The following is an 8,951-nucleotide window of genomic DNA, read 5'->3' on the forward strand; positions in this document are numbered from 1 at the left end:
ATTGGAAGTGCTGAATGCAGAGGAGATGACCGAAGATAGCAGAAGTAAATTTCTTGAAGTGAGTAAACAGTTGGATGATTTATTGCTTAAGCAAGAGATTTTTTGGCGTCAGAGATCCCGAGTGTCATGGTTAAAGTATGGGGATAGAAATACTAAATTTTTTCATTCCAAGGCTTCCCAATGAAGGCGAAGGAATTTCCTTGAGGGAATTAAGAATGCTAATGGGGTATGGGTGGAGGAAGTGGATGAAGTGGCGGAGGTGGCATCGAAGGAATGGAGGAATGCCTTAACACAGTTAACAGAAAAATAACTAATGATATGTTGGAGGTGTTGTCCTGACTATATAGCAGTGAAGAATTGAAAGCAGCGTTGTTCTAGATGGGACCAACAAAGGCTCTTGGACCCGATGTTATGAATGCACTTTTTTATCAAAAATTTTGGCATATTGTCGGTAATGAGGTGACTAATGTTGTGTTAGATTTTTTCCATACTGGTCATATGGTGTCTGACATTAATTATACTTATATTGTTTTGATTCCCAAAGTAAGGAAACCAGAAAAAATGGCAAATTTTAGACCTATTAGTCTATGTAATGTGATATATAAAATTAGGGATAATTACAGTAAACCCACCTGAGGTTAGGCCCGTTTACACTATGCCTACCCGTGGTTCAAAACTTATCACTTTGCCCACCTGAGGTACCTTCCGTTAGGGATCTGTTACCCACCTCTCCGTTTGCCGTTAGAAAAACACATTTTTAAAGAAAAACAAACATAACAAAGATAAAAAAGTTAGGACTTTTTATTACTTAAGAACTTCTTTGAGAACAAAACACAGGAATAGCACAGATCAAATGCTATTCCTGATTAAAAGTGATATCATTGAGCATTTGTTTTTTTATTTTTGTTTTTTTTTATAGATCTCTCCAACTTTTATTCAAACCAAACCAAACCCAAAAAAAAAAAAGATTCCAAATCCTAGAAAACACAAGCCACAAATCCAGAAAAAAATCATATCTCGCCGGCGCGATCTCGCAAAGGCGAGATCGCGATCAACGTTGCGATCTTGCCGGCGCGATCGCGATCAACGTCGCGATCTCGCGAAGGCGAGATCGCGATCGACGTCGTGATCTCGCGACATCGTGATCTCGCGACGGCGCGATCTCGCCTTCGCGAGATCGCGCCATCGATCGCGATCTCGATCCGGAGCGATCTCGCGAAGGCAAGATCGCGATGTCGCGATCTTGCGAAAAACGCGAGATCGCGCCGTCGATCGCGATCTCGATCCGGCGCAATCTCGCGAAGGCGAGATCACGACGTCGATCGCGATCTCGCCTTCGCAAGATCGCGCCGGCGAGATCGCGACGTTGATCGCGCCGGCGAGATCGCGACGTTGATCGCGATCGCGTCGGCGAGATATGATTTTTTTCTGGATTTGTGGCTTGTGTTTTCTGGGATTTGGAATTTTTTTTTTTTTTGGGTTTGGTTTGGTTTGAATAAAAGTTGGAGAGATCTATAAAAAAAAAACAAAAATAAAAAAACAAATGCTCAATGATATCACTTTTAATCAGGAATAGCATTTGATCTGTGCTATTCCTGTGTTTTGTTCTCAAAGAAGTTCTTAAGCAATAAAAAGTCCTAACTTTTTGATCTTTGTTATGTTTGTTTTTCTTTAAAAATGTGTTTTTCTAATGGCAAACGGAGAGGTAGGTAACAGATCCCTAATGGAAGGCACCTCAGGTGGGCAAAGTGATAAGTTTTGAACCACGGGTAAGCATAGTGTAAACGGGCCTAACCTCAGGTGGGTTTACTGTAATTATCCCATAAAATTATTTCAAAAGTCTTGGCGAATAGGTTAAAGTTGATATTGCCACAGTTAATTTCTCTTACTCAAAATGCTTTTGTACCTGGACGCCTTATTATTGATAATGCGTTAGTAGCTTATGAGACTTTGCATGCCATGCATATTAGAAAAAAGGGGAAGAAGGGGGCCTTAGCTCTTAAATTGGATGTCAGTAAGGCCTATGATAAGGTGGAATGAGGCTTTCTTAAAGGCATGATGATTAAACTGGGGTTTCCAAAGGTTTTGGTGGACAGGGTTATGAGCTGTGTCTCTACACCCTCTTTTTCAGTCTGAATTAATGGCAAAGCGTATAGGAATATCATTCCTACTAGGGGTATACAACAAGGTGATCCTTTGTCCCCTTACTTGTTTCTAATATGTGCTGAAGGCTTTACGTCGCTCCTTCCTAAAGCCAAATTTGAAGGGAGGTTGCACGAAGCGGCAGTATGTAGAAGTGCCCCATCTGTAACTAATCTGCTTTTTGCTGATGATTCTTTGATTTTTTTGTCAAGCTAATAAAAATGAAGTACAGGTTGTTTCTGATACTCTACAGCTATATGTTGAAGCTTTGGGCCAATGCATAAATTTGGAGAAGTCTTCTACCTATTTCAGTAGTAATGTGTATATGGAACATAAAACATGGATAATTGACAAACTAAAGGTAAAGGAAGTGGAGAAGTTTGTTGCTTACCTGCGGCTGCCTACTTTGATAGGAAGAATGACATATGATACTTTTGCTTTCATTAAGGAACGGGTTTGGAAAAAGATGCAAGATTGGAAGGGGAAGTTGTTATCTTAGGCTAGCAAGGAGGTTCTTATAAAGCAGTGGCTCAATCCATTCCCACGTATACAATGGGGGTTTTTCAGCTACCTGGGAAATTATATGATGAGTTGGACGCTATGTGTGCTAGATTTTGGTGGGGACAAATTGGGGAGAAGAGGAAAATACACTGGAAAAATTGGAGTTTTTAACACTATTAAAGAAAAAGGGTGGAATGGGTTTCAGAGATATACGATCATTTAATTTAGCCATGCTAGCAAAGCAAGGTTGGAGGTTATTGCAGGATAAAAACTCTCTTTTGTATAGTTGTTTCAAAGAAAAATATTTTCCAAGGTGTGATTTACTTGAGGTGAAGGATTGTCAAAATAGTTCCTATGTATGGAAGAGTTTGATTGCGGCTCAACCACTTATGAAGAAAGGATGTTATTGGAGAGTGGGTAATGGGCTTCCATTCGGGTTTTAAAGGATTGCTGGCTGCCTAATCAACCAACAAAAAAAATTCTTTTTCAACTGGAGAAGGAGATTTGGGAGTGGAGGGTCTCAAATTTAATTGATTGGCCGAATCACCAATGGGACAAAGAACGTATCACTGCCATGTTCCATCCGTTTGATGCAGAAGCTATTCTCCAAGTTCCTTTGAGCAGGTGGGTGGTTCAAGATGTGATGGCAAAAAAGGGCAATTATATAGTGAAGTTCGGGTATTATGTTGCAAAGCAGTTATGGATGGAAGAGAGCAATTTTGGGGAGACATCGATGCAAAGAACGAATGGGGCACTTTGGTCACATATTTGGAAGGCCAACGTTCCTAACAAGATTAAAAAATTTTCATGGTGAGCATGTCTTAACATTTTGCCTACACAAGAAAATCTGGCATGCAGAAGGGTAGTAGAGGAGGCACGATGTTGTTTCTGTTAGAATGAGGTTGAATTAGTTTTGCATGTGTTGTGGGGCTGTGGGACGACACAGGATGTTTGGGCTGGGAGTTTAAGTCAACTTCAAAAATCAAGTACTGCGCAGGTTGATTTTCTATAATTAGTTGCAGGTTTAATGCCGAAGCTTTCAGGTGAGGAATGGGATATGTTTTGGGTCACTTGTTGCCAGATATGGAATCAGCGGAATACAGCCATGCATAGGGGTGCATTCCAGCATCCTTCAAGGTCGTCTCAGCGAGCATTGGATTATTTAAGGGAGTATATGGAAGCACAAGATCTGTTGAGTGTGCCAGCTCCAATTCAGTTTCCACCACAACAGACATGGCAGCTTCCGCAGGGAAATTTATTCAAATTGAATTTTGATGGCGCTTGCTTTGATGAGGGAGTTGCTTCGGGCTATGGGGCTATGATTAGGAATGAAAAGGGCGAAGTAATGGCTGCTCTTGCTACGAAGGGCGGTGCTGTAAGGGATAGTGACGATGTGGAAGTGATGGCATGTTATAAAGCCCTCGAGTTTGCAATAGATGCTGGCTTCATGGAGATAATTTTGGAAGGTGATAGGGCATTGGTGATGTAGACGGTTTCCCAGGCTCAACCGAATCTTTCACGGCTTGGATTAATTTATGATGATATTTGGTGCTTGGCTGCAGGCTTTAGATCCATTTCGACTATTTGTGTTAGGCGCAATGCTAATAGTGTCGCTCATGCTTTGGCTAGATTCGCTAGATTAATTGATGATGACATTGTTTGGTTGGAGGAGGATCCTCCACCTATGGTGGATGCCTTGTATTTGGATGCTAGTTCTCTAAATTAATGAAAATTGGTTGGTTCTGGCTTCATTAAAAAAAAAAAAAAAACCTACAAACTTGGTTGTAGTCTAAGATTATATAATTCTCTCTACAAAAATTAACATAGCTACATATTTTTAAAATCTAACTATTGGATTACATGTTCTTTACATTTTTAATGCACAAGTCAAATTTTGTACTTAATATGATATTATTTACTATTCCATCCATAAGCTTATTTTTTATAAATAATTTTAAACTACAAAAACTTGATGATAAAGTTATTAATCTTGGATCTTTTGGAAATTTTGTTGACTTAAAGGATATAAGAAGAAAATGTAATTTAATGATGAATCTATCAAAACTCACATCCAATATAAAGATATTAAATGAAATTGTAGTTTTATGCTACAACTAAGTTTATAGTCAACTTTGTACTGTAAAAAAGTTTTGGAGTAATTATTTAGTGTTTCAAGAGCACAATACAATAAATGAGGATAAAGCCTATACACTATAGGCACAATATTTGACATTTGTTGATATGACAAATTGTTAGTGAAAGATTAAAAAAAAAAATCAGTTGTAGATCCAAATGAGAACTAGTACAAATTGGTCAACTTGCGAAAAATGGTTGGACTTATTATTCATTTGAGAGGGGTAAAATGAATTTAATTTGCTCCTAGAACTACAGTTACGTAAGGTTTTCAGCTTGTAATGAGAATTAAAATGGGATTCTGGAAATCTTTTTTGCATTGAGATGATGTGAGTACCATGATTAAGAAAATTATTTAATTTGGGTCTGCCAATACTAAGTGTCACTCTGTCAGGGTAGTTTGCTGTAGGTGTTCATCCCTCCAAATCTAGAGATTTAAATAGAATTGTCATTTAATTTTACTATAATGAAAGATTATGCAGGCTAACTATCAATTTTATTAAATTGATAAAATATATTAAACCAAAAATGAAAGTATACGTCTCATGAGTTTAGGTATATTCTAACAAAACATTCATTACTTTAATCCTAAATACAATATAAAAGACAAAATATAAAAAAAGAATAAAATTTTTAGAAAATTAGAAATTAACAACTAGTCATCAATCAATTGTTTAATTTGTAAGTTTTTGTAGTATAACATTATGCATAAAAAATAAGTTTATGGATCATATAGTAAATAACATCCGATTGACACAAAATTTAACCCGTGTGTTAAGAGCATAAAAAACATACAATCCAATGATTAGATTTTCAAAATATGTAATAATGTTAATTATCTTAATATAAGTTTTAGCCTTAGACTATAACTAAGTTTGTAACTAAACTTTGCCCTAAAAAAAAATCTCACAAATGGTGAAATTAAAAGATAATGCTTTTGTGGGTTCCAGTTAGCTCAACTGGTAAAGTCTCTGATGGTTGTATAAGAGATCTAGAGTTCAATCCCGGCTTACACCAAAAACTGATTGGTGTCTTAGCCTGATGATAAAGAGTTATCATTAGGAGCGGACGCCATAGGTTGAAACTCTTTCTCAAAAAAAAAAAAAAAGACAATGCTTTTAATCTACCACTGTCAGTATTAGTTTAAGAGCTATATATATATATATATATATATATTTGATAAGAAGACTGTAACTTTTATTAAGACAAAGTTAACAACATTACATCATGAGTTAGGGTGGCAAAATCTGGCACAACCCGCGAACCCAACACAATTAACCCATTTATAAATAAGGTCATGGGTTGAGGCTAAATGGGTTCGGGTCATATTCAGGTTGACACGGCTAACTCATTTAATAAACGGGTCGTGTTCGTGTTCAACATGCGAACTTGTCTAACCCATTTGACCCATTTATCTTGTAAAGTTATTATTTATTTTGATATTATTGCTTCATTAATGGTTTGTTTTATATGTTTATTACTATATTTATAGTTATAATTGTATTTTAAAGATATATCGGAATTGATAAAAATTATATAGGTTTGGTATGATCTATTAATCAAATAGATTGTTAAATAGGTAATTTGTATTGACCTTTACATGGCTTGTTAATTAAATGAGTTAAACATGTCAAGTCGGGTCGACCTGTTTAATAAACAAGTCATGTTCGGGTTGAGGATTCCTGACACGTTTACTAAACAGGTCGGGTTTGGGTCAACCTATATAGCCGAATACTCATGGCTTAACACGACACGAACCCGATCCGTGAACATGAATTGCCACCCCTAATCATGAGTCGTAGTAGACTCAACCATATAAGGAGCTTCCTCTATCCAACTTACATAACCAACAATATGTCTAACATATTGTGCCAATAAATGAGTAGAGCGATTACCCTGTCAAAAAACATGTGATACCCTTGCCCTCTGGAAGTCTTGCAATTTTAGTCTAATCCCCTCAATTAGAGTGCTTATTGTTGATGGTGGTTCACTACATCCAGTTACTGCATCACAAACAATTTTGGAGTCACTCTCAAAAATAACATCCAGAACACCCACATTTCCTTGTCCTAAAAACTAGTCTCCTAATGTTTAATAGCCAGTATAATTAGGCTACCACGGCCCACATACAATTTTTTTATATTATTATTATTATTATTATTATTATTATTATTATTATTTTATATAAAGTAACCGCGTACAATTTAAAGAAATAAAACATTCAACGACACAACAATGAAACAAACAAACAAAAAACCTATAAAAATAAATAAATAAATAATGAACCAACGTCATATCCATGCAAAATCCTAGCCTTAACACAATCTTTTTATTGATAAGAAGACCATAACTTAGATAATAAAAACAATACATCTTGAGTCACAACAGACTCAATTATATAAGGAATTTCCTCTATCCAAATGATAAAACCAACGATATGAGAAGCATATTGAGCTAAAATATAAGCAAGGCGATTATCCTGTCGACAAATATGAGAAACTTTGGTCCTACGGAAGTCCTGCAACTTTTGCCAAATGCCGTCTATAATATTACCAATAGATCATTTACTGCATCAACAACAATTCGGGAGTCACATTCAAAGACCACACCTCTAACACCCACATCCCATGCAAAAATTACACTTTGCCAGCCCTTTCACTTGGCCAGTTAGACCATTGCCTAAGGCCCTCAAGTGGAAAGGGGGCTCCAAAATTTTGGAAAAAAAGAGGTGTTAGCCAAAAAAAAAATGGTTCCTGATTAAACCCCAAAAACAAGACCAAAAATCTTTGGTCTAAACAAAATTAATTGTCCCAAAAATAACACTTTTAACCTTAGACAAACCAAAATTTACAACCAAATAAGATGCAAATCCGTTCTAAGAAAATTACTCACAAAACAATCACAAATAAATACACACAAAAAATCCCAAATCCCAAAATTTTACCCATACCGTTTCTCTCTCTCTCTCTCTCTCTTTGCAATTTTTGCTCCTCATTCTTCCTCTTCACTAGTCAGTGGTCACTACTCTAAAAAGTTAAATCTCTTTTGTTGGCGGCTCCACTTTTCCTCCGATCTAGTCTATCATTTACTTCTCACACTCACGGCTGAGGTATCTCTCTCTGATGTGTGGGTTTTTTTATTTCAAATATTATAAATCTCGTGGATCAGTGGGTGGAACTTGTGGGTTGTTGTGGCTGCTGAGTGATGACCAATGATATTGATTGCTTTTAAAACTCAAAGACTTGTGGCTGTGGGCTGGGTTCTATTTTTGGGCCGTGGCGTTTTGGTTTTTTTTATTTTATATTATTTTATTATAATCTTGCATTTTATTAATATTTTTTGTTATAGGATGTGTTTTACACTTTTACCAAATCTTGCATTTTGTTGTGTATTAGTACTCACGGACTACACTAAGACTAAAGCAAAAAAAAAAAAAAAATCAACCCTAAAAGCAAACAACAAAATGAAATAATAATACTAAAGAAAAATAAAAAATAAAACATTATACATGTGTGAGCGAAGAATACCACACATTGTACCACAATTTTTTTTCTTGTACACATTATAGTACCAAAATGGATATTTAGAATAAATATATATTATTTTTATTAGTTTTAATTCATTAAATAATATAATGAATATGTCATTTTTTATGTAGGTTGAGATTGCTAGATACTTATTGTTCGGTGAAGCTGCAATAGTACTTTTTATATATTAGGTTCTATTTCTTTAAGTTTGGAAATTACCTTTATTCAAGTTATATAAATATATGTAAGGACTCAATTTGTAACGATCCCAAACTGGTATTGGGTTCGTATGTTAAAGGCCCAAACAATAAAATTTGTAAAGAGTGGGCTGAAAGGCTAGGCCTTGATCACCGGACGGTTGTTAGTCATGGTGTTCATAGTAATCGCACAAAGGTGAACCGTGCTTGCCTAAGAAGACTTTCTCCTCGGCACGGCCTAGGTGGCTCTGGTTTTTGGCCTTTTTCTCAGCCACTTTTCTGGACTGCTCCTTTCTCCTTTTATACTAGCCTTTCTCCTCCCTCCAACGTCCACGTGTAGGTTCAACTTTTTAGGGCTGATACTTGTCCTATCAGCCCATACCCAAAGTGGTTGGGGGTGGTTGTAAAAGCTGAAAAGTATTCTCTGTCAGGCGTAGAGTACTTTATCGCA

This window comes from Quercus lobata, chromosome 5 (assembly GCF_001633185.2).
Source record: "Quercus lobata isolate SW786 chromosome 5, ValleyOak3.0 Primary Assembly, whole genome shotgun sequence".
Classification (NCBI taxonomy): Eukaryota; Viridiplantae; Streptophyta; class Magnoliopsida; order Fagales; family Fagaceae; genus Quercus; species Quercus lobata.